Source organism: Sus scrofa, chromosome 2, assembly GCF_000003025.6.
Source record: "Sus scrofa isolate TJ Tabasco breed Duroc chromosome 2, Sscrofa11.1, whole genome shotgun sequence".
NCBI lineage: Eukaryota > Metazoa > Chordata > Mammalia > Artiodactyla > Suidae > Sus > Sus scrofa.
In genome coordinates this window covers 42,173,432-42,201,028 of record NC_010444.4, presented here as the reverse complement: position 1 = coordinate 42,201,028, position 27,597 = coordinate 42,173,432, and the positions used below count along the sequence as shown (strand labels likewise).

The 27,597-nt window shown below is 44.8% G+C and overlaps 1 protein-coding gene and 1 long non-coding RNA gene across 21 annotated transcripts in view; one reads left to right on the top strand and one right to left on the bottom strand.

Annotated features, from left to right (window-relative positions):
* Positions 1-27,597, bottom strand: part of PLEKHA7 (pleckstrin homology domain containing A7) — a 229,981-nt gene that overhangs the window by 110,498 nt on the left and 91,886 nt on the right. The window lies entirely within an intron of this gene.
* On the top strand, positions 1,384-2,168 carry LOC110259294. Its single transcript, XR_002341565.1, has 2 exons — positions 1,384-1,518; positions 1,798-2,168. It is a non-coding gene; the product is annotated as an uncharacterized LOC110259294 (long non-coding RNA).

The window sequence follows — 27,597 nt, the reverse complement described above, 5'->3', positions numbered from 1 at the left end:
CCAGGCCTCCATGAGAAGTGGAATGGCCCTTCTATAGTTTACTGCAGTCCCCACCACTCCCTACTGCTTCCCAGTGTTGAGGGTGTACACCTAGTGGTGTTTGTCATCACATCTGCATTTCTTTTTTCTTTCTTTTTTTTTGGTGTGTGTGTCTTTTTGTCTTCTAGGGTAGCACCCTCAGCATATGGAGGTTCCCAGGCTACGGATCGATTTGGAGCTATAGCCGCTGGCCTACACCACAGCCACAGCAACGCCAGATCTGAGCCATGTCTGCAACCTACACCACAGCTCACGGCAAAAACGGATCCTTAACCGCCGAGTGAGGCCAGGGATGGAACCTGCGTTCTCTTGGATGCTGGTCAGGTTCGTTAACCACTGAACCACGATGATAACTCCACATCTGCATTTCTAATTTTCCTACGAGAAGACACATTTCTTTCTACCCATATCCCAACCAGGACTAGGGAAACGAAAGATAAATGGAGTGGACCAAGTATTCCTAAAACAAACTGGAGCACATACGCACAATCTGTTTTTTGGTTATCTGCTAAGCCTCTGTAGACATTTGAGTTTGCAACCCCTATTTTGTACCAACACCACTGATACCAGAGAAGCTCTTCCTTTTAGGAAGGAGATCTGTTAAAAAAGAATAAGCTTTTCTTGCATAAGAGTAAGAATGAAATGAAGGTGGCGAAAATCGGCCAAAAATATGTCCCTCTCACAAAAAATCTTAGAAGAATCTTCCCAACAGTGACAGTGAGTAGACTTGCCCTTAATCTTTCCTGACTGGTTTCCTGAAAAGGTTAACCCCATGACAGTCAACAGACTATTTCTTGCAGAGTGAAAACTATCAACTGCCCCCTAGAGAATCCAAAGGAAGAGAGGTGTCAGTGGCTGCAGCCCTTTATGGACACTCACAGGAGCCACTGACAGCAGGCGAGGGTTCCTGCAACAGAAAAGCATCTGACCAGGCACCGCCTGGAACAAGATCACAGAGCTTCCCTCACCTGAAAAAGGCAGTTTCCTGTGGTGTTTAGAGCATGGGTCCTGGAGTCCAGCCCTCAAAGCCACCTATATCACAGATAAAGAAACTGCTCCAAAAAGCAACTTTGAAACACTGCCACCATCTTTTAAAAATAGTTGCTTCTGGGGTGAGGGGAGGAAAGAAATAGGTAAGGGAGAGAAAGAGGTACAAACTTCCAGTTGCAAAATGAATGAGTCACAGGTATGAAATGGATTGTGCAGGGAATACAGTCAATAACAAATTCCTTTGTATGGTGACATATCCTAACTAGATTTATCATGGTGATCATTTTGAAGTGTAAGGAAAAAAATTCACTGTGTTGTGCAGTAGGAACTAAACATAATGTAGGTCAATTATACTTGAAAAAGAAAAAAATATATAAACAAACCCACAGAAGAAGAGATCAGGTTTATGGTTACCAGGGGTGGGAGTGGGAGGTAATAATGGGGGTAGATGAGCTGGGGGAGGAGGGATTGGATGAAGCCAGTCAAAAGGTGATACAGGAGTTCCCGTCGTGGCGCAGTGGTTAACGAATCCGACTAGGAACCATGAGGTTGCGGGTTCGGTCCCTGCCCTTGCTCAGTGGGTTAACGATCCGGCGTTGCCGTGAGCTGTGGTGTAGGTTGCAGACACGGCTCGGATCCAGCGTTGCTGTGGCTCTGGCATAGGCCAGTGGCTACAGCTCTGATTCGACCCCTAGCCTGGGAACCTCCATATGCCGCGGGAGCGGCCCAAAGAAATAGCAAAAAGACAAAAAAAAAAAAAAAAAAAAGGTGATACAAACTTCCAGTAATGAGATAAATAAGTACTACAGATGTAATGGACAACATGAGACATACAGTTAGCACCACTGTATGTTTTATATGAAACTTGTCAAGAGAGTAAATCCTAAGAGCCCTCATTACAAACAATTTTTTTTTATTTCTCTAATTTGTATCGAGATGAGATGACGCATGCTCACTAAACATGTGATAATCATTTCATGATGGATATAAGTCAAATCATTATGCTGTGGTACCTTAAAGTTACAGAGTGCTATAGTTCAATTATATCAATAAAACTGGAAGATAGATCAATAAATAAGTAAATTGTCTCTGCTAGGTACGTGGGAGAAGTCTTAAAAGGTTCACAATTACTAGATGAGGAGACCTAGATGATACTGAATGGTTTCCAATAATGATATCTGACATAAGCATGTTCATTCATTCATGTCACAAATAGTTGAGAGCCAGGGAGATGCCAACGCTGCGGCCTCACACTACGTGAGTAATCAAGAAGAGCGAGGGGGTGTGTAACAGCTCAGACTCTACATCCTGTCAAAAGTGAACAAGAGGACAGAGTTTTTCAGATTTTCAGATTCATAAATGATAATTTGTCTTCTTAGTCAGGAGCTGTAAATTCTCCATCAGTTTACTAAGCCAATTTGAGACCTTTTATCACCCAGGGTAACCGCTGATTTCCAGAAATCACTATATTAAGAATTTTAGAGCTGAAAAGGACACAGGGCTCACCTCATCCAATCTCTCTGTTTAACAGATGAGGAAACTGAGGTCAGGGAAGGTTAGAGAATTGCTCAAAGTCATAGCTATTACTAACCATAAATTAACGCTAGGTTCTTGAAAACAAGGATGTTGGGGGACATCAAATTTTTTCAAAATTAATTTCCTGTCTTAAAAAAAATCCACCTTCCAGTGACTAATTCCTACTAACAAATACGAAAAATGTATTTTAGGGAGTTCCCGTCATGGCTCAGTGGTTAACGAACATGACTAGTATCCATGAGGACGCGGGTTCGATCCCCAGCCTTGCTCAGTGGGTTAAGGATCCAGTGTTGCTGTGGCTCTGGTGCAGGCTGGCAGCTACAGCTCCAATTTGACCCCTAGCCTGGGAACCTCCATATGCCACGGGTACGGCCCTAAAAAGACAAAAAGACAAAAAGAAAGAATGAAAAATATATTTTAGAGCTGGGAATCCTTATGTCCAGTCAAAACACCTTGCAGAGAAATCTACTCTGGATTCAAATGGTACATAAAACACACGCAGGGGTAGATGGTCATGCGAAGATGGAGGAGTCTTGATGCATCTCGAAAGCAAGAAACACCAAGGATTGTCAGCAACCACCAGAAGGAAGGAGAGAGGCATAGAATGGATTTTCCCTCAGAGCCTCCAAAAGGAACAAGCCTTCAGATGTTATGATTTCAGACTTCCGGCTTCCGCAATGTAAGAGGATACCTTCCTGTTGTTTTAAGCCAGCAGGTTTATAGTAACCTGTTATGCCAGCCCTAGGAAATAATACACAATCTGTATCAGCTTAGTGGCTTTGATTTACCACAACTCCATTAGGTGGAAAAGCCGTCAGAGAGCCACTAGGACCTTGGGACTCACTTAATAGTAGTATAGAGTCTACGACCAGCAAGGTAAAAGATGTTCTATTTTGAATTGATCCAAATATTGTGTTCACCTCTGACAACCACACCTACAGACCTGAGTGGAAAGCTGGAGCTTGTCCAGGAGAGACAAGCCAGGACTGTGAAGAGCACCAATGGGTCAAAGCCACATCACTGAAGGAACTGGACTTTTATGGCCTGGGAAGACTCAGGGTGCATGACTACTGTCATCATCTCTGAAAGGCCATGATGAGGAACAGTAATTTGATTTGCTCCTTGAGGTCCAAGATGGTAGAACTAAGATCAGTGGGTGGAATCACTGGGAAGTGTATTTTTTAAGGAATCAAGTGTCAACAATGTCACAGAGGCCTCTGAACATCGGACTGGCGAGTTGCCTCCTGTTGGTGAAAGTTTTCAAGCTCAGGCCAAAAAATCGTTTGACCACATGTTGCTAAGGAAAGAACACAAACCAGGCGTGCAATCTGCCAAGATGACCTTATGCTCCTCTCTAGCTCTGTGCATCTATTAATCCATGAAACACACCACTCAGCAATTGTGTGAGTCAAGAGATTTCTGAAATAACATGGGTAGAATGACACGATCCTAAGCATGAGAAGGTATTTTGGTGGGCAAAGAAAGAAAGAAGCAAGGCCCTGTGCAAAGGTATGGCTGAGAACCAATGCCCAACTCTCAGGAACCTGGCCGCAGGAGCAAGTGCTCACAGCCCTAGAGTAGAAGCTAGGTTATGTTCCTTATGCCCCTTCTCACAGGAAGCTTACGCTGAGATTGACAATACCTACATCAAGCTTTCTCTTTCAGACACACAGTCTAATATTTCAATGCAGCCAGTATCCGTTAACCAGTCACAGGGACTATATTATATTCAAAGCAGCGGTCACCTTTTCCTTAATACCGACCATTGCGAGTAACTGCTTGAGATGCTTGCATGTGTTACCTCTAACAGTCATTTCAACACAGCAAGAGTTACCACCTTAGGGAACTGAGGTTAAGAGGGGTTAAGTCATTTGTCCAGGGCGAAACATTTCAGTAGGATTTAGGATTCCTGCTGGAATCCAAGTCCAGAAGCCAAACTCTTATTTCACATCATGATGTCTTCTCTGCCTACTTCAGGCATTTCCTTTGTTCAGGGTAAACAGCAATACCAGGCAAGTGGGAGTAAGCAGGTGGCTTTTCCTCTACGGGCCTCAGTCCCCTCAATGTAAAATGGGAAGAGGTTGAAGATGATGAGCACAGGAGCCTTTCCAACTCTGACACCTGGTGCTGCTGGACTAGATTCCTTTATCCCATGTCACCTTCCACACTGGAAGGGCTGCAGAAGTGATGGCAGGGAAGGCAGTAACTCTTTGGTACTCACAACAAGGGGGACACGGCAATGTACTGCATGCTGCCTGGGGGTCAGGATAGTGATGGAAGGAGGAAGCAGAAAACAGGCACCCAGACGGCGATGTGAGCTCATGCACAGGTGTGCAGCCCAGAAAGGTCCACATAAATCTTGACATTTAGCACACTTCACTCCATACACTGGGGCTATGCTATAAAGAATCAGCACACAGATCTGATACTTTATAGATCTAGTGCCAGGGCCCAGGGGATGTCCAAGAGGAATTAAAGCACAGGGTCTTTTTTTGGAAGAAATAAAGTTGACAGTGGGTGTGAGAGAGAAAGCAGCCCAACCATGTTCAGGGGATGCAGGCCTTTGCAGCTGCTCCGCATAGCACAGCCTCGGTGGATATTGTCGTGAATCAGGTTAGGGCACCGTCCACCCTCCACAGCTGCTCCCTCACATGCCCGCTGAGACCCTCCAAGGCCACCTACTTCCCAACTGTCCCTCTAGAGCCTTCTATCAATGGTATTAACAGAGCCAAGGGACCCCAGAGGCCTAATCACACAGGGTGACTGGCCCAGCTTCCCTCCATGGCCCAGGGAAGGGGAACCATCCTACCCTCAGTGCTGGGGGGAGGGGGAGGGGAAGGACTTCAGACATCCGGTCAGGGAGGGGCTCTCTCTGCCTATCTCACTTCTGGAAATGGGATGATTTCGGAAACCCCCCACCTAAACCCATTTCCTTCTCGATTTCCTAGTGATGCCCATTCAGGAAGGGAGCTTCAGGTCAAGGAGCACAGCAGGAAGAAGATGCCTAACCCAGAGGACCCAGAGGACCCAGACTTTCCAGTAAGCAAACCACTGAGCCCAGAGAGAAATATCCTGACAGGCTTTTCTGATTTTATTCCAGTATTTCTTTTCTTTCTTTCTTTTTTTTTTTGGGGGGGGGTGGGCAGCTGCAGGGGCATCAGGGGGAAAATCAGGCCTGAGAGGGAAAAGAGCAGGGGAGAGGCATCAAAGTCAGTAGGTTTGGAGGCAGAAATGGGTCCAGGTTCGGTCCCATACCGCCAGCATAGGCTCTGTGAAAGACCTTCTAAACGGTGCCTGGCATCAAGGAGATGAACAAGAGGGTCGCTGGTCTTATCGAGGTCCCTTCTCTCTAAAGCCAACCTACCAGTTCTCCACATTCCTAAACAGAGGGTCACCATGCCAGAGTATCAGGCTTCTGCAGATACCCCAAAATGTGTGAAGAAGTATGTGTTGGGGGTGGGGGATAAAGAACCACATAAGATGGAAGAGAGATCCATAACAATAACTAGAGCAAGTAGACCATATCATATATTCCAGGCACTCTGCTGGCATTTTCACATGCTTTATCACAATCCTAAGAGGTAGGCATTATTATCTCCATTTTACAGATGAGGAAACTGAGGATGAGAAAAATTATGGGGTTTGTGCACAATTACACAGTTAGGCAGAGGCAAAGCCAAGATTCAAACCTGGAGAGGTGGGAGTTCCCATCGTGGCTCAGCAGTTAACAAACCCCAATAGCATCCGTGAGGTTTCGGGTTCCATCCCTGGCCTCACTCAGTGGGTTAAGGATCTGGAGTTGCCATGAGCTGTGGTGTAGGTTGCAGATGTGGCTCAGATCCCGAGTTGCTATGGCTGTGGTGTAGGCCGGCGACTACAGCTCCATTTCAGTCCCTAGTCTGGGAACCTCCATATGCCGCGGGTATAGCCCTAAAAGCCAAAAATCCAAAAAAAAAAAACAAAAACAAATCTGGAGAGGTGGATGGTGAGGGGCCCACCATCTGAAGTAGACTCTGGAGTCAAAGGGCGGACTATTCCCCACGAAGACAACAAAACTGGCCCCTTATACTTCCCAGGCAAGAAGAAAATTTTGGTGCAGGGTAAGGGCTTACTAGAGGTCATTCTTACTAGAATCTTGATGCTCTGAAAATAAACTGCCAGCCCTCCACATGCCTGTCTAAAGTCCCAACCCCCTGACGTGGGCACTGGCAGAAGGCTTGAAGGTTAGAGCCCAGACTGTTGAGCTTTAACCGGAAACGGCTCCTACCTTTGAAGAAGGTGATGTAGGAAATGGGAGTACAAAGCCTCCTGGACCCCTCACCATCCACCCCTTAAGCACCCCCAATTTGGAGATAGTTGCACCATCACTGACTCTGAATCACACATTTAAACTGCACTCTTCCAGATCCAGACTCAATTCCCCAACGTCAAACTGTGTAGGCAGAGAGGATGCAGACAGCAGAGAGAAGGCTCAGTGAATCACTTTCTCTGCTAGTGGTGGTATCTGGTGCATGTTAAACGGCTCCCTGCAATTCCTCAAGTGTCTATTTAATCAGTGAACCAAGAACACAGAGGGCGCTGAGGAAAAATCTGTCATTGCAGGGGAAAAAAAACAAATCATGAGAAGCCTCCTTACTAATGCACAGACTTCTAAACCCAAGGTGAGGCAATGAAAGTAACAGCTAGGTCACTGAGATACCTGATCCAACTGGCCACAAAGAAAGACATCAAGGAACCCTGAAAAAAAGGGGGGGCAAAATCTATTCCCCAGCCTCATGTGGACACTGGCTGGGCCAAGAGAAAATCTGCCAAAACTAATTAAACAAGAAACTTGGAAACGTCGTTTGCTCTTGCTGAGGTTCATTTTCATCTTCCCCGTAGGCCCTGGAATACTACCCATTCTCTCCAGACCAAAGAAGATACATGATGGTCCCCAAAGTTCTCCACGCACCTGCTCCCCTTCTCATGCTAAATATCCGCCCTGGAAAGCTCAGTTGCTGCCACAGATATGATTCCTGAAGCTGCCTCTCCCGTGCTGTTCACTCTCTTGTACCCTGGATCCATAGGGCCACTGCTTACATTTCCACCAAGATGTAAATCAAACATAAGATCAAAATCGACATATTCCCCAACAGAACTCTTCCCACTCCATTTCTCCTCTTCTATCCCCCATGTTGGCGAAACTACCATTTTATGGTTTTCAACCAGGGGCTTTTGGAAAAAGTACAGTGATGTTTCTGTTGATGTTTGATCCAGGATGCTGAGCAACACAGTCCCACGCCATGAAAATCTGTCCCTAGAAATGCAAACACCATTTAGGAACGTTGGAAGTTATCCTACTGCTTTCCTTCATCTCCTTTCAGTCAGAAGCTTGTCAACTCTACGTCCTCTTTCACCCACCCAATCCATCTTCTCCGTCCCCACGGCTGCTCTCACTGGGATGATTGCAGTTCCCTCAAAGGTCATCAGCCTAGTTCTGCATTCACCCACCTATTCCCAATTAACTTTCAATAATCCTCCACATAGCTACCAGTAATATTCCTAAAGCTACAAACTATGTCATTCCTTGTCTTAAAATCATCTATTGGCTCCTCTCACCTCCTGGATAAAGGTAAATATCAGCCTTTATCTGTTCTCAGCCTCATGGCTCACTGCTCCCTAGTGCAGTGGTGCCTTAGTGTCTGCACACACTATTCCCCCCTGCTTTTTCTTCCTCTTTTTAGAGCTGAACCTGAGGCATATGGAGGTTTCCAGGCTAGGGGTCGAATCAGAGCTATAGCCGCTGGCCTACGCCACAGCCAGAGCAACATCAGATCAGAGCTGCATCCTCACCTACACCACAGCTCAAGGTAACACCAAATCCCTAACCCACTAAGTGAGGCCAGGGTTTGAACCTGTGTCCTCACAGATGCTAGTCAGACTCCTCTCCACTGAGCCACGACAGGAACTCCTATTTACCCCTTTCTTGAAGGCTGCCTCCCTATCTTTCTGGCTGACTTCTAGCCATCCTTCAAGACCCTTCAAGCGCAAGGGTCAACTCTACCTAGAAGCCTCTCCCTGACATCAGGGAGAATGCCCGTTGGTACACACTGAGATCACACATTTTCATCTTATTCTGATTATTGTTCTTGCCCTGCCTGTCAGCTCTGATTCTCTAACACAGAGTCTAGTATACAATACAAGCTTAAGGAATTAGAATTTACAGCTTATACAGCACTTAACAGCTAATAAAGTATCATCTCATGCAATACAATGACCTGGAGTGGGAGTTATTGTCTTTTTGTTGTTGTTGTTGTTAATTTTTTTGGATCCGAATACACTCTGTTTATTCTCTTAAAAGGCATGGAGACAGCATTTAGAAAACCCAGTGGCTTTTTCTGTCTTCCCCTGCAAATTTGTGGTATGACTGGGGGGTGATGCCAGTCAAATCTTGACTTGATTCCAGGAGAAGAGCAACCTCAGATTCCCTTCAGTTGATGGGAAAAGCATAAACATGTCCCCCCATTGTGGTAGGTGGTCCTCAAGAGACGTAACTCCGTGCCTTGCCTCTTCAGGACACAGAGATGGGGCTGCTCTTCTCTAACGCAGGATCTCCACTGCCAACATTGGCACCACCTTTCTTACTAACCACTGTAGTCAGTGATCATTTCTTTTCTTTTTTAAGGGCCATACCTGTGGCATATGGAAGTTCCCAGGCTAGGCATCGGGGAGTTACTGTCATTGATAGAGTTGTACAGAAGAAGAAACCAAGGCTCTAGAGGTTAAGTTCTTGCTGAGGTTCATAGAGCTAGCTAAGGCGTGGAGCTAAGACTTGAACCTGGTTCTCTGATGGCAAATTCTTTGCTCTTTGTCACAATACCACTCTACATAAAAGGCTATAGAAGAGATATCTAGTTGGGGATGGGAGGTGTCATAAGCCTCTCTTCACACCTGCAGACAGAACTCTAGAAAATCCGTCCACATTACGTAGCTAGCTGCATAGCACCACGGGGGAGGAGGGGTGTCACAGTCCTCTCTTCTTCAGGCCTCTTTGGGGAGGTAACCTCACATGCAGAAGGAGCTCTGAAAAACCCATCCACATTTCCCAGCTGGCACAATATTGCTCTTTCCCCTTTCCCCTTCCTACACCCCAATCACACTATGCAGAAACCCCAAAGCCAGCAACGGAGCCTCGCTTGACTGTCAGAAACAGCCACACCTGCCCGCATGCAGCCCGATGGCTCTAGCATGCCGCTGACTGCAGGGAGGGGTGGTGGAGGACTGGTGGTAAGTGGCAGCATTTAAAGTTGGCATGCAGGAGTTCCTGTCGTGGCGCAGTGGTTAGCGAATCCGACTAGGAACCATGAGGTTGCAGATTCAATCCCTGGCCTTGCTCAGTGGGTTAAGGATCCGGTGTTGCCGTGAGCTGTGGTGTAGGTTGCAGATGCGGCTCGGATCCTGCGTTGCTGTGGCTGTGGTGTAGGCTGGTGGCTACAGCTCCGATTAGACCCCTAGCCTGGGAACCTCCATATGCCGCGGAAGCGGCCCAAGAAATGGCAAAAAGACACACACAAAAAAATAAAAATAAAAATAAATAAAGTTGGCATGCATTAACTACAAGCCACGTTCAATGGGGTGCCCACAGAGAAGGTATGCCAGGCAAGACTTCTGAGTGCCCAGAAGGGGGTCAGGAGGGCTGGAAGGGGATGGTAGCCTCCCAAGCTGTGCTGCTGTATCACGTGAAAGGTTGGTAGTTCCTAATTACTTTCTGAGAGTTTTCACGAGCACCTCACATTTGCCATTTTGCTTCAGGAGCACGAAGTAATTAGAAATGGGGTTTCAGACTTTACGACTCTAACCATGGCTGCAAGCCAAGCTCATTCCCTCATACCCGTACACACACACACACACACCACACACACACACACATTTGGTTCAAGTTCAAATTTAAAAGGAGATTAAGGAATTGTGCAGTTTGGTTCTGCAGGCGTCTCGGGGGGCCGGGGGCATGGAAAATGATAAATGCTCATTTCTGGGTTCTGGAGGGCAGTCACTACCTACTTCAACAGTGTCATTCAGACATCACCATGACAACCACTGAAAGGCTTCCTTCCTCTGTGGCAAAGACAATAGAAATTTTAATTAAGGCTATTCCTTTTTTTCCTTCTGACCAATGGATGAAAAACATCAACAACATGTTACCCAGAAATACATGACCAAAAACACTTTCAGAATTCAAAAATCTTTCCACTGCTTTTCTCAGAGTCACATGATCTCCATCCCCAAAGCTGCCCCACCTGCCCTCTCAACAACTCACATTTTATAGATCTCATAAATTCCGACTTGTCTAGATCTCTTATCAAACACTATAAAACTAGGTAAACCTTCCAATTTAATTTTCTGACTATGATTGTGAACAGGATTTTCGTCATTTTTATTTCAGTCATAAAATTCAAAAGGCCTGGTACATTTTCATAAAATATTTCCAATAAACTCTGAAACAACCCAAGATTAGAAAAGTTCAGTGGTCTTTGGGCAGGAGCAGAACTAGATGCAAATGCCCACTTCGTTGACCTTGGGTTAGTTACTTAATCTCTCTGAGATTTGTTTTCCTCACCTGCAGGAAAAAAGTAATAATGCCTACTCCAGAGCACTGTGAGAAGTAATGAAGCCAGCAGTTGGCCTGGTACACGATGAGCTGTCAATACATGGCAGCAAATGGTATTATTCCCCTGCCTTATTTTGCCCTGAAAGAATTAAGAAAGCCCTGTCCACTCTGCCTAGGAGACATCTCAGCTCCTCCTCCTTCTCACAGACCTAAGTCTGAGCTTCCATCCTGTCTCACCTGGGCTACTCCAACAGCCCCCTCACTGATTCCTTGCTTCTAGAATCTGTTTTTCTCGTTCACTGTCCTCATGGCCACTCCACCAATATATCCTTTGGTCTATATGAACCTCTGAAAGGACTTTCATGGAGAAAAGTATGGGTTTACTGGAAAACATTTTAAAAGGCCTAAATGAGAGTTAAGAGAACCCCGATGTCATAAACATGCTGCTTCTTCCCTAAATTAACCTATAAATTCAGTGTGAAGCCAATCAAGATCTCACATGGTTTTTCATAGATTGTCACAAACCAATCTTAAACCCTAAGTGAAAAAGAGCAAAAACAGCCAAAATCATTTCATTACCATAGAAAGTTCTACTAGACAGGTTATTCTAGAGTCAACAATTTTTTCTTTCTTTCTTTTGTTTTTTTGCTTTTTGGGGCCACACGCCCTTGGCATATGGAAGTTCCCAGGCTAGGGTAGAATCAGATCTGCAGCTTCTGGCCTACACCACAGCGACACAGGATCTCAGTGGCAGTGCATGGCAATGCCCCCACTGAGTGGGGCCAAGGATCAAATCTGCATCCTCATGGTTACTAGTCGGGTTCATAACCCCCTGAGCCACAATCAGAACTCCCAAGAATTTTTTTTGTTTCAATGGGTTTCATTCTGGAGAAATGTGTTCAATGTAGACAAAAATTTAGCACAAAAATAGGTTGGTGGGGAAGAAAATATTTTAGTGATGCTGCCAGGTGGCCTCTGGAGATGGAGAAAACTGAGTAATTTTCTTTGCTAACACAATGTAGAAATCAGGTGAGGGAAAGGGAGGCAAAGAAGAAAAGTGGATTGGAAAAGAGGTAATATTTATTAAAGGCTTAATGTGTCTCAGACACTGTGCTATGCATTTTCCATAGGATTCATTTTACTGTACTTCTTGCATCTATTTACATACTGAAGGGGTTGCTGCAATCTTGAGCTTAATAAGTCTATTGGTGCCATTTTTCCAACAATTCTTTTTTATGGTCACACCTGCAGCATATGGAAGTTTCCAGGCTAAGGGTCAAATTGGAGCTACAGCTACAGGCTACACCACAGCCACAGCCACTCCAGATAAGAGCCACATCTGTCACCTACACCACAACTTAAGGCCAATGCCATATCCTCAACCCACTAAGCAAGGCCAAAAGGGATTGAACCAGCATCCTCACAGACACTATATCGGGTTCTTAACCAACTGAGCCACAATGGGAACTCCCTATTACTTTTAAATTAAGGTACGTTCATTGTTTAAGACAAAATGCTAATGCACATTTAACAGACTACAGTATTGTATAAACAGAACTTTTTATATTCACTGGGAAGCCAAAAAATTTGCAAGATTTTCTTATCACAATATTTGCTTTATTGAGGTGGTCTGGAAATGAACCTGCAATATCTCCAAGGTATGCCTGTATTTACCACGAGCATAGAAGAAAGGTAGCATTATTTCTATTCAAGATTAGGGAAGACCTTAAGAAGTTTAAGTCATTTGCCCAAAGGCAAAGAGCTCTTACAAGTGGTAGAGTGAGGACTCAAACCTTGCTCTCTGGGATTTCTTTCCAACATACTTGTGAGCTGTTCCTGGCCTGCTCTTAAAGGTCCCAGGTGTCAGTCAGCAGGGAAAGAGAGAGCCTGGGTACCAGGGGGTGTGCAGAAAAGTGTTGGTAGGCTCACTGCGGGAAGGTGGGAGTCAGGTACCTAGCAGACATGATCCCCTCACTCTTACTCCTCACATCCCCCCCCACCTTTTTTTTTTGTCTTTTTGTCTCTTGAGGGCCGCGCCCTCGGCATACAGAGGTTCCCAGGCTAGGGATCTAATTGGAGGTGTAGCTGCCGGCCTACGCCAGAGCCACAGCAATGCCAGATCCTAGCCGAGTGCCACGTCCGCACTGTACACCACAGCTCACGGCAACGCTGGATCCTTAACCCACTGAGCCAGGCCAGGGATTGAACCCACAACCTCATGGTTCCTAGTCGGATTCGTTTCCGCTGCACCACAACGGGAACTCCCCTCATTCCCCTTTTTACCTGGAAGGCACCTGGACCTTACTTGCACAAACACACGTGCACACAGTAAATGAGAAGGGCCCAGAGCTCGCAACTTCCAGCCTGAGAAATCCAGGTCATGCTCCAAGTTGCCTACTTAATGTGCAATGGGGAAAGTACTCTCCACATTTAAGCCTCTTGTGGATTGTAAATCCTCAGCTTTACTCCGATTGCTTGACAGCAAATTCTGCCCTCAACCATACACCTGGATCTCGATATATTTCACTTCACTGATCCATAAATCCAGTTTAAAGAACAAAACGAAACACGCACATGGTCTTAGCTCAGGTAGAAAGGAGGGAACTACAGTGAATTTCCCCTTGTAACTTTGTAAAGGGGCAATTCCCGCGTGGAGGCCTGGTAACTTTCATGAGGTATTTTACTGGGTTATAAGCAGACTATGAAATGCTGGCCTCAGCAATGGAACAAATTACCTAAGGGCCCAGACCCCACTACATTTCTTCCTTCTACTCATATTCAATGGGACCATCCATCACCACCACTCCCCTGCCATCTTCCCCTTGTAAGTCAAGTTGTGCACAAAACTGTATACAACGTTGTGATCATTAACAACCTGGTGGTGCTTGGACAGACTCAAAGAGCAAGTAAGAAATGAGGAAGCAAAAGGCAGGAGGCTCCCAGGATTTTCCTCCAAAATAGTTTTTCTAGGACAAAAATTCTCAAACTAGTTCAAGGCGTACAACATGTGGAAGTCATGATGTTCTTTTTGCACAACCAAATGGAATATATATTTTATGATATACTTCAGTTTTGGCTCCCTACTTACAAAAAGGAATATATACCCCTTAGAGAAAAATTGAAAAACCTAGAAAAGTAGACAGCGGGGGGTGGGTGGGGGGACACACCTCTAGGCCCACCAACCAGACAATCACTTGGGAACTAAACATTTAATTTTGAGCTAAATTAAATCCATTCTAGTGGAGACAAACTAATAATAGCCAAAAGTTTAAGAGAATTTGTATGGGATTTATTTACTATTTCCTAAATTCCACCATTAGCATTTCACGTCTTTGGGTAAGGACTGTCCTTCCCAGCTTTCATTCTCTCTCGCTTTTGGGTTTGGTCACAACTTAGTGAGACATACTTCACATGTCAAACTATTCATCCATTTAAAGTAGAGTCAGAGTTGTACAACCACAACCCCAATCAATTTTACCACCTTAACATTTATCAATTTAACATGTTCATCACCTTAGCTAAAAAAAAAACCCATATCCTTTAGCCATCATCTCTTCCAGCCCCAGAGAACCACTAATCTACTTTCCATCTCTATAGATTTCCCTGTTCTTGACATTTCATATATATGGAATAATACACTGTCATTTTCTGTGACTTATTTCTTTCATTTAGCACAATGTTTTCAAGGTTCATCCTTGCAGCAAGTATCAGTTGTGTGACTCTTTTTTTTTTTTTAAACTGCCAAATAATATTACACTGCATGAATGTACCACATTTTATTTATCCATTCATCGGTTGGTGGACATTTGGGTTATTTCCACTTTGGGGATATCATGAATAATACTTCCATGAACATTCACGTGTACGTCTTTATACGACTATACCAATATATCTATTTATTTTATTTTTATTTATTTTTTATTTTATTTATTTATTTTTGCTTTTTAAGGCCACACCTGCAGCATATGGTGATTCCCAGGCTAGGGGTCAAATAGGAGGTGTAGCTGCTGGGCTATGCCACAGCCACAGCAACGCAAGATCCGAGCCGCGTCTGCAACCTATACCACAGCTCATGGCAACACCAGGTCCTTAACCCACTGAACAAGGCCAGGGATCAAACCTGCATCCTCATGGATGCTAGTCAGATTCATTAACCACTGAGCCACAGCGGGAACTCCTATGTATCTATTTAGATATATAGATATCTACATTTACACATCTGTTTTCATTTCCCTTGGGAATACACCCAAGAGTAGAACTGAGTCATATGTGGCTCTATGTTTAAACTTCTCAGGACCTGCAAATTGATTTCCAAAGTGGTTGCACATTCTCACCAGCAGTGTATTAGTGTTCCAGCTTTTCTACATCCTTACCAGCACTTCTAAAACATCTGTCTTTTTGAATACAGACATCCTAGTGTGTGTGAAGTAGTGGCTCATTTTGGTTTTGATTTGCATATTCCTTGCTGGCTAGTGACATCAAGCATCTTTTCAGGGGCATATTAGCCATTTGTCTATCTTCTTTGGCCTAGCTTTTGTTTTAAACTGCAAGTACTTCTGGACAGGGATACTGCCTGAATTCAAATGTTACTCAGGTAAATTGCCTTGGGTAAGTTGCTAAATTTTATTAACTTCAGGTTCCTTATCTGTAATGCAGAGATAATATGTAAGTATGTAACAGAGGCTGTGAGAATTGAGAGAGGGCATGTAACGGACTTAGCACACAACTGGGCACTCAGTAAAAGGTCAGCAAGTAAGAGCTGTTATTATTAACAACACACTTCACAACCCATTAATTCCAGAAAGGGACAGTCTAAGGTCTGGGACAGAGAAGATGGGGCAGGGGAGGGGTGATCAAAAGTTCAAAAGAGGGAGAAAAGGGAAAAAGAAAACAGTTAGTAGCGGACCACCTTCAGAGTCTTGTTTTAGGAGCCATTGTCACAGACCAGTTTTGGTCCTGCTCCTCGGCCCTTCCAATAATGACGTAAGCACCTAATTCACTGTATTCAATCCAGGTCTATTTAGAGTAGCCAGTTTCTCATTGCTGTCATTGAACCCTGACTGAAACAGGAAGGAAGGCTTAGTCACAGCTGTATCACTACAGCCTTGACACTGCACCGCTTAAAACATTAGGTGATCAAAAACTGAAGTAAACCAAATAGAATAAACAAGTGAAGGAATGAATGGAAAACAGACAAGCACAACGTGTTCGGACATAGGCTCAGCTGGGTGAATGAGGAGTCCCTTCCCCAGAGGGTCCCAGCAAAGGCTAAGAAACAGCGCAACAGGACCCAGCAGCAGAGCTTCTCACCACCCATCCACAGCCCATCTACACTGCAAAAACGTCTGTATTAGAGTAGTTTTCATTTCTTTGTTGCCAATGCTCAGGGATTATACAGTCTAGAGAATGCTGCTTTCCTTTATTGATTTCCTGAAGTTCTGAGTGAGAATGTGAAAAGGCCTCCACTGGTGCTTTCAGGCATATAAATAGCTCACAGTGTAAAGAAAAGGGGAGCCAATGGTTCCAAATTCAAAATAAAGACAGGCTGTTCTGACAAGGTCCAAATTACAGAGCCCTCCAGGCACAAACAGAGACACGTTTTAGAGAAATTCTATTTTTCTATCCAATTCCAAAAAAGAGAGTCAAGCCAAGAAAACCCTCACAGCCTTCTGCAAATGACTTGGTTTCAGCAGCCGCCTCTTGGGCAGCACAGAGACAACAAACTGTCTTTAGGCTTTTGTCCCTCTTGCCATGTTCCCTGAGACTGGAAAAGCATTAGTGCCATTTGATCCTTCACACCAGACAGAGCGAGCTCTATATTCCTACTGCAGAATTTTGCAAATCACTGTCTTCCCTCAACACCATGCATGGCTGAAACTGCAGAACCCTCCCAAAAACCATGAAGCTACCAGGGAGTGACAGGTTTGGATTTTGCAGTCCATCCCTCGGCCCCTCCTTACAAGACTTCACTGCTGTAAAACATTCTTTATTCATTCATGCTATCACTTATTGAAATCATGTATAGAACACTCCTTCACTCCTCTCCCGTCGTTCACTAAGCACAAGCAACCGCTGAGTGCCTGCTGCATACCCATCCATTGGGAATACAGTTCCTCTAAGCTCTGAACTGATTTTTTTCAGGGTTGACACTTCTAAATGTTTATTTCCTAAGTTGTTCATTATGGCATTATTTTAACAGTAAAAACTGCAAGTCACCTAACTATCCAACTATAAGAAATGATTAAATAAAATACAGTGTTTCTACTTGATGGAATACTGCACAGTCATGAAAACAAAGTTTTTGAAGAATCTAAGCTTAACAAATGCTTATATTGGAGTTCCCGTAGTGGTGCAGCAGAAAGACATCAGACTAGGAACCATGAGGTTGCAGGTTCCATCCCTGGCCTCGTTCAGTGGGTTGAGGATCCAGCATTGCCCTGAGCTATGGTGCAGGTCGCAGGCGAGGCTCGGATCTGACACGGCTGTGGCTGTGGCGTAGGCCGATGGCTACAGCTCTGATTTGACCCCTAGCCTGGGAACCTCCATATGCCACAGGTGCAGCCTTAAAAAAGCCAAAAAGCAAAAAAAAAAAAAAAAAAAAAAAAAAGCTTATATTAAATGAAGACCAAGCAGGACCCACACTGATAAAATATATAATCTCAGCTATGTTTATAGGATGCAAAGAATTAATACGTGATAAAAATAGGCCCAAATGTTAACTCTAAGGTTATGGACAGTATCTCCTTTGCATACTTCTCTGAATATTCCTGCTCATTATGGAAAATTCAGAAATAAAAGCATAAAAAATAAAAATTAAAGTCACCTGTAACATGTCACCACTGTTACCAATTTGGTATTTTGCTGTCTACTTATGTAAGAATAAAAATGTATAAATATATTTTGCATATATTGCTTGCAAAATTTTTTTTTAAATCTTTAAAATGGGGAAGAATAAGACATGCTATTTAGACATATGAAAATCAAGTAATGTTAACTGAGTCAAAATCATACATATTAAATGACTTCAAACATTTAATGTCTATTAAAAGACATTTTTCAGAGTTTCTGTTGTGGCTCAGCGGAAACGAATCTGACTAGGACCATAAGGACATAGGTTCAATCCCTGGCCTCACTCAGTGGGCTAAGGATCTGGCATTGCCATGAGCTGTGGTGTAGGTCGCAGACTCAGCTGGGATCTGGTGCTGCTGCAGCTGTGGCTGGCGGCTACAGCTCTGATTCAACCCCTAGCCTGGGAACCTCCATATGCCACAGGTGTGGCCCTAAAAAAGATAAAAAAACAAAACAAAAAAACACAAAAAACCCTTATTTTTTACTGCTTTATACCCTGTCAAATATGTACCATGTTATGTATACCTATCCCTTCTCTACACACAAAAATGCAGAAGAAACAGATCAAGGTGAAATGAATATGAGTGTGTGCTCCTTCTCTATTATCCAGTTTTTGATGTAACGTATTTATGTTGCCTTCATGATGAAAAAAACTTTTTTCTATTCTATGCTTTCCTCAAGGTCATCATAACCCAAATTATCTGCCAGCAATTTCCCTTTAAAGTTCCCCCAAGCAGCCCTTTTTGCTCCGGGGAAGGAACAGCAGGATGGGGCCCTCTGGTTAGTATCTGCAGAGCGGACCTGCAGGAACAGCTAGTCCCCCACTGATGCCTGTGATCACTCCCTCCAGAGCAGGTAGGGAAGCAGAAACACATCTACGCATGGTGCACTGATACTGCATGAAGGTGGAAGGCTGAGTGAGAAGACCTCTGAAACAACTGGCAAAGGGAGCTCAGTCTGCTTCTTCCCCAAAGTGTCCCTGTGTTTCAGTCCCTGGATCATTCTCCCTCAGACTCCCATTCTACCTTCCTCTGGAATCATGATGGTGATGGATTAGGCACAATCTCATCTAAACCCAGAGTTTATAAACCCTTTCAACTGAAGAGTTTCATTTAACACGCTGCCAAAAAAAAAAAAAAAAAAAAAAATTGTGAGACAGGGAATCACCTCTACTTTACAGCCAAGCAAAATGAGGGTCCAGAAGGTGAAGGGATCTATCCCACCAAAATCCAAGCCTTAGTCTCTGAAGGCTGTGCCTCCCTTGTCAGCTGACCTCTAGTTTCCCAAGTCAGGAACAGCTCTTCTCATTTAGACTCTTGGCACAGCCTGAGAGGGAATGCCTGGAGGCAGGTGGTGACCTAGTGAGCTGAGTACCACCCAGTCAGGACAGCTCTGGAAGTTCAAACTGACCATCTGACAAACAGTAGGTCCTTGAATATTTTGCCTTTGGCTGGAGAGGAGGAGAGGGCTGGTGAGATTCCCAGTAACTGCCCGCATGGGAGTCAAGAACCATAGGTCAGGAACAAGACTATTTAGGCTTCATTGACTGGAAGGATTTGAGGTTGAGTAAGTTCCTTAACCTGTTTCCCATTTACAAAACAGAGACAGTTACAGTACCTTCTTAGTAGAGAGTCTGGGTGGATCAACCGAGATTTACATTGTGGTAAACACTTCACATGCATACAATAGCCACTCAATAAATAACGGCAAGTATTAATAATACTAACAATTAGTATCAGCAGTGATATACAAGCACATTATAGTGGGAGAAAACATACAGCCAAGGGATGGTGTTTGAGGTGACCAAAGAAACAAGAGGGGCATTTTCCTCTCTAATATGTTCACACTGAAACTGGTGCCTTTTCCCCTCAAGATGTCCTGCTATAGGAATTAGTGAAAATCATGCCATGTACTATGTGAACTGTTGAAGTTCCATCCATAAACTACTGAGCAGAAGGAGATGACATCACAAGACCCATCACAATACATGAAATAAAATAGAGGGCAGCCAAAGCACCCTGGATATGGAGTGAGGCCTGCCCCCTCCTACACCCTCACCACGCGAGGCAGCAGCCTCAGTCGGCACCTGGGAACCTTGGGCCACAATCTTACGCTGCCCCTGTGATACCTCGGACATGTTCCTTCTCTGGGCTCAGTTTCCTTGTCTGCAAAATAAAGTGCTGGATTAGCTGAGCTTTGCTGTGCCAACAGCTCGGTGACCTTTAATCTCCAAGTTCATCTGTATGCTGCATGCAACTCTGCAGAATGATGCTGGCTTCACCAGCTTCGTTTAGGCCTTGTGTACCAATTACAATGCACTTCTCTGGGTGGTGGCAATGAGGGAAAGGAAGGTGGCACTGGTTTCGATTTTCACAAATTATTTGACAACCCTTCTGAAACCTCACCATAATAAGAAACTGGCTCTTGTCAGTCACAGGTAATAAACAACCAACCTTGCAGAGACAATGATCCAAAAGAGGTATCCCAATGGCCACCAAGAATAAGATTAGATTTAAATTGAGGGAGGGGAAGATTAACTTTATGGGCAGAAAGAGGACAAGGGTAATATACTTGGCCAAATATAAGTCTAGAATTGCTGTGCTGAGTTCCCCACTTTTGAATTTGAGAAAACCTCAAGTGCTGGTAATTAGACCTGAATCTTATCATCACCACTTAATATATGAGTAATGTTTTATAAACACTTTCACATTCAAGGTGTCACTTAATTCTCATTCAAAACAAACATCTCTTTCTATCATACTCAGATGAGGAAAGGGGCTCAAGAAGGTAAGCGACTTGCCCAAGATCCCACAGCTAGGAAGTGCAGGGCTGGCAGACAAACTGCAGACTGGAGTTCAGATTCAGAGGTCTTTCCAAGCTTATTTATGCCTTTCCTCTGCAGGCCAAAACAGAGGAGGAGAGAGCTTATATTTAGTGTGACATCATTAATGTGTGTAATCCAACACAGTAGCCAAGTCGGGTAGAAGCCAGCTATGCAAATTTTAAAACTGAAGTCCTCTGATATAAAAATAAATGTTGTAGGATGCCATTAGGGAACATCCCTGACACACAGCTTCTGCTGCTAAAGCTCTCAGTTGGGTGGTTTTGCCGCCCCCCACCCAACCCCAAGGACATTTGGTAATGCCTGGAGACTTTTTTGATTGTCAGAACTAGAGGATGCTACTGGCATTCAGGGAGCAGAAGCAAGAAATGCTGCTAAACAGCCTACAATGCACAGGACAACTCCCCACAGCAAAAAAGTAATCTGGTTCAAAAGAGACGATGGATGACACTTTCTATCTTAGCAAACCAGAGGGGCAGAAAAATGGGTTATGCTTTCAAAGAACAATGTTCTAGACAACGATGAGGTGATATTAACATTCTGGACTTGGCTTAGGTTCTTCCAGGCTTGGCTCCAGCCCTAAATCACTGCATGATCCTGGGCAAGTCACTTAACCATTCTGTGTCACATTTCCCCTCTAAAACAAAAGGAGTGACTTAAAAAAAAAAAAAGTTATACTCAAACATTCCTGTACCTGATAATGGCCTGGAATTCTGGCTAAAATGCAAATTCCTATGTTCCATTTCCAGAGATTCTGAATTTTTAACAAGCACCCCAGGGGAATCTGTTTAGATGGCTAGCAAATTGCAGCCTACTGCTGTGGATATCACAGCCTTCTAACACACGTCTTCCCACAAAGGGAACCTGCTGACAGGACATGGCAGGAATGAACGTCTCACTCCTTATCCTGGGAAAATTCTGAACACCAGAATCACCTGTGGAATGTTTTTTACATGATGATGCCAGAGCGCCAGCAGAGACAAAATAAATCAGAATCTCTGGCATTAGGTCCTAAGCATCGATACTAAAAAAAAAAAAAAAAAAAAAAAACAAAAACTGTCCAAGGGATTCCAACAGGCAGCCGGGGATGGCATTCACTCGGCTAAGGTCTCACAGTGGGGACACTGGGCTCCAACAAGGTAAACGTACTAGTAACATTCAGCCCCAAAGAGAGTGTGGGATAATAATAAGGTAAGGCAGAAGCAAAGCTCCTCCCCTTCAAAAGGAAGAAAAACTATCTGACATGGAATTTTGTTGGTGGTGGTGGTCTTTTTAGGGCCATGCCCACACCATAGGGAAGTTCCCAGGCTAGGGGTCAAATCAGAGCTGTAGCTGCCAGCCTAGGCCAGAGCCACAGCAACACCAGATCCAAGCTGCGTCAGCGACCTACACCACTGCTCACAGCAATGCCAGATCATTAACCCACTGAGTGAGGTCATGGATCAAACCCGCATCCTCATGGATACGAGTCAGGTTCCTTACCACTGGGCCACAACAGGAACTCCCGACATGGAATTTTTAAATAAGGGCTAAAGAGCAGGCAACTAGCTTCTTTACTAAGGGCATAAAACCAATGGGTTTTGCCTCATAAATGCTTGTTTCATTTCAATCAAGCACTAGCAAAGTGCCAGGCACTGAAGGAAGGCAGAGCAAATAGGAAATGAGGCATCTCATCTTCAGAGTGCAGACCTTCTGAGGAGGTAAAGCTGGAACCCCAAGCAGTTCATCCTAAGGCAGGGTCTCCTGGTGCTGACGTGGAGGGGAGGGAAGGAGCTGAAGGAGGTCAGCCCGCCTGGGCCAGGCCCCTGGGACACTTCAGGTTCCAGCCACGCTCAGATACTCCCACAGGTGCTGCAGGACTGAGTCCGCAGTCTGTTCCCTGACATGGTCCACCCTGCTGGCCTATTGCCAGCCAGCTCTAAAAGGCCTAAGTGAGGGACGTAAGGGGCCTCTGGCTGCCCATGAAGTTGCAGCTATATTCATTTCCCTTCCAAATTAACATCCTACTGCCTCCTAATAAAGCCGTCAGCTCTCAACAAAAGACTCTGGCCAAGGTGCCCAAGGCTGTTTAGGCAGTGGGCACGGCAGTTACTTGATGCCAAAGGTGGGAGGCCCAGGGTGGGACTAAGCCTTTTCACACTGACAGTGGGCTCTTCCATCACCAGAAAGCCCTCAAATGTCCCCCCACTCCCGGCTGGCCGTCCTCCTTTATTGCACATTTACCACTGGGCCAGTGCACTTGGGACTGAAACACAATTAATCCCTGCTCTAGCCACATTCCTTTTTTCCTAGAGAATGAATCTGATAGACCCGCAGTGTCAATAGGAGAGCACCACTCTGAATGCTAATTGTCCCCACGAGTTCTGCAGAGGGCATGGGGAGAGGCAGGGGATGCTGGCCCCCATGGCGTGGGCACTCCTGGGTTTGGAAACCCTACCTGGTGTTATCGGCAGCCGCTCGATGCAGGGACTGCCCTCCTAGTCGAGACAGCAGTAGCCAGAGACCCTCAAGTTTCCTCCAGGGTAACATAAGGCTGGTGGCTGGAGCCGAGGTGGTCAGGCAGTGGGGAGAGAGGTGAGTGGGCAGGTGTGCAGCTCCGCTCTGCTCCTCTCCACTGAGGGGAGCCAGCAGTGGGTGGGGATTTAAAATGCAACGACAAGATTTAGGTTAGATTCACAGATGAACTTCCTGACAGAGAGGGAAGCTCTGGAAAAGCTGACCCATTACTTAAATTACACTGGTTTGCCACAAGGGGCTGATTGTACTGTCCGCCAGGAAGCAAGGGAGGGATGAGGAGGCAGCCTCCTCCTGTGCACAATGGTCAGAAGCAGGGACCTCACCCAGCCGGCCCACAGCCACATAATAGGCCATAGCCTTTTTGCTTTAAATCTAAGGTGAACAGAACTGTCTGATAATCCCCACCAATAGGCTTTTGCTTTTTTTTTTTTTTGCTTTTTACAGCTGCACTTGCGGCATATGGAGGTTCCCAGGCTAGGGGTTGAATCGGAGCTACAGCTGCCAGCCTGCACCACAGCAACACGGGATCCTTAACCCACTGAGCGAGGCCAGGCATCAAACCCGCTTCCTCATGGGTACTAGTCAGATTCCTTTCCCCTGCGCCATGAAGGGAACTCTGTATTTTTAAATGTACTTATTCTCTGGTCTAGGAATTCCGGTTCTAGGAATCTAAGAAGATGGTTAAAAGAAAAAGAAAAAGAAAAAGTCAAATATTTTTACATATTTTAGGGGAAAATATGTACTTAGGTAATTCAGTAGTCACAATCTAAATGTCCAACTATTGAATGGGGAATGATTAAGAAAATTATGGTCTGTGCACCCAACAGACTATTCTGTAGCAAATAAAGATGTTTCTAAGGAATATGTAATAATCTGGGAAATGCACATGATATAATGTTCAGTGAATAAATCATATGAAACTGTGTATTTTCCAAAAAAAAGGATATGTGCATTTCAAAAAAGAAGGAAGGGAAATACACTAAAATGTTAGCAGTCATCATCTGTGGTTGTGGAAATAATTTTATTTTTTTGGAAAATACTTTCTGAATATTCTAAAATAAGCATTACCTTAATAATCAGCAAATGTAGACATTCAGGAAAAAAAAAAAAGCAGTCTATTCCTTGATGTACTTCAGCGCCATAAATCTGCTTCATCTGCACAGCCATTATTCCCAGAAAGCAAAACGGTGACACTCAATCTTGTCCTTGGCAAGATGAACATATTCTCGCTTCCAAAATGGCTCAGCCGACCCACTGCAGCCACCTGAAAACCATTCGTCACTCTTTCCTGCTGGAAGCACAGGGTCTCCTGTCCCCTCCCTCCGCCCCCGCCCCACACCAAAGACTCCTGGGTCTCTCATTCTGTGGCCAGAACTCCCTTCACATCAAATTACAATGTGCCTAAGTGGAGTCTGAAAGGGAAGGGAGAGAAGTAGAATCCTGCCAAGAATGGGAATTTATTGGATTAACCCTGAGAAGTCTCGAACTGCCAGTTTTAGAGACTGTCACTATTTATGGAATGTCCGCTAAATATCAGGAACTGGGTAGGATGCTTTCATATGCTTTGCAGAGTAGGACACACTATCCCCATTTTACACATGAAGAGACGAAGCCTTCAAAACTCACACAGACTTGCCTCAAATCACTACATGCTGCTCATCTAACTTCCAAGTTAGGAAAGTTTCCCCCTCTGTCACCTCTGGCATTAGCATCTTGGCAGGGAACACAACGCAGACAACACCTCTTCCTTCCAGACTTCCATTCCGGCTCTCCGTACCCAGAGACAAGGCCACTATCTATCTCTTGCCCACTTGCTATCTCTACCACCACCCACGGATGCAAACACACTAGCCCCATGTGGACATATCCATGATCCATTGTGGCCAGTCTTCATGACCTGCCTCATGACCTTTAAGGATGACTTCAAGACAGGGCAAATAAGGCCCTCTCTGGAGGTCTGAAACTGGAGAGAGGAGGGGAGTTTGCAGCAAAAGCACATTCCTTCAGGATCTCCTTTAGGCTCACAACATCTCTGAAGCAGGCAGGCCTCTCATCCCTTTTTTACAGATGAGAAAAGTGAGGTTAGAGAGTAGACTGACCTAAGTCTAGTAAGAAGCACAGCAAGCACTAGAACTCAGGTCCTCTGACTGCTAACCAGTGATCTTTCCACCACAGAGGAGAATACTAAGAATAAGGATTCTAAAGCCCTAAGGCCTGGATTCACATCTCAGCCCCACTACTGATAAGCTATGTGGCCCTCGGTCCATTACTTAACCTAAAATTTCCTCAAATTGCAACATGAAGAAAATAATAGTCCCTACCTCTCATACTAGTTGCAAGGATTACATGGGGAAATATATGTGAAAGAGACAGCAGGTGCCTGAGATGGTGTCAGCACCCAACATGGATGGTGTAGCATTAGGACTTTTCTTTTTTCTTTTGGCCATACCCATGGCACATGGAAGTTCCATGGCCAGGGATCAAATCCGCGCCACAGATGCGAACCAAGCCAGTGACATGGCCAGATCCTTCACCCATCACACCACAAGAAAACTCCAGGACTTTTCCCTCTTAGAACTGCTTCCACTATGCAAGGCTTTAGTCTGAAAACAGGGCCATGTGTGCCTATATCAGCTCAGGTGAAACCAGCTTTCTGCCTTGCAAGGCCTGGCCAATAGCCTTCACCTAGTTTTCAGATCTTACTGAGATGACCTTGAATATGCTCGTCTTTCTTCATAAGGGCTCTTCTCTGGCCCCCTTCATCCTCTAACTCTAACTGTCCTTAAGTAGCACCTCTGAAGTCAGCTCATCCTGGAAGTCCTCCCTTACTCCCAAAGCCGAATTTCCTTATCTCCGACAGATTCCTGAATTTACAACCCTATCAGGATATTCACTACTATTATCAAAACTGGCTCTGTAATTGCCTGTCTCCCCCACTGCACTGACAGCCACTGAAAGCAGGCAAGGACTGCGTGTGGTATATTCATTTTCTGCTCTTCAGTACTCATCTGTATTGGTTTCCTACTGCTGCTGTAACAGATGATCACAAATTTAGCAGCTTAAAACAACACACATTTACCATACTGCAGTTCTGAAGGTCAGAAGTCCAAAATCAGTTTCACTGGGCTAAAATCAAAGTGTCAATAGGGCTGCATTCCTTCTGGAGAATGAATTCCTTGCCTTTTTCAGCTTCTATATTCCTTGCTCACTCCAACCTCTACTACTGTCATCACACTTCTTCTCTTCACTCTGACCGTCATCTATAAGGACACTTCTGATTACACTGGGCTCACTCAGATAATCCAGCATAATTTCCCCATTCCTCACTTCCCAATTACACCTGCAAAATCTCTCTGACCACATAAAGTAACGCTGACAGGTTCTGGGGATCACAACACAGACATATTTGGGGAAGGGGGACCATCACTCAGCCTACCTCACAATCTCAGCTTTTTTTTTTTTTTTTTTTTTTCCCTTGGCCATACCTGTGGCACGTGGAAATTCCCAGGCCAGGGATCGAGTCTATGCCACAGCAGTGACCCAAGTCACAGCAGTGGCAATGCCAGATCCTTAACCTACGGAGCTACCAAGGAATTCCATCCCTATCATAGCTCTTATTGCATAGCAGATGGGCAGTGACCACCTGTCCTGTGCAAGAAACCACACTCTACGTGGTACTAAACCACTGAGAAGTAGAACCTTCTCAGCTGGTTTAGGAGGGACCCAAAGCCTAGAACCCCTGTTCTAGTTAAAATCTCCCAAAGGGGGCCTTCTCTCCATTACGTGCAACTCTGGGTCTCTTCAGCTAACATGGAAGTGGCCCATATACCTCCACACCTCCACCCTAGGTAAAAATACACTGGTTGATTCTTTGAACTCTGAAAGTATGGATAGATGAATCAGTCTCCAAAATCATTTGGTAATTGCCCTTCAGATAGACTGAAGGCACAATCTATGTCTTCCTGGAGCTCACAATCCACACAGCATCATCACAATGTGTACAGAAGCCAAAAGGCAGCAGGATAAGGGTTTTATCACTTACCAGCATGAGTCAGATTTGATAAATGCCGCATATTATAAATACAGCACATTCTTTGAAATTCTGTCAAAATCAAGCTTTAAATTGCAGGCTACAGCAGCAACCCAATCACATTCACTTCCACTTGAGCCTGGTACCTGAACAAGAAAGTGTCAGAACTCCTGATGACAAGGGCAGGCTGGTCCAGAAGGGGCAATG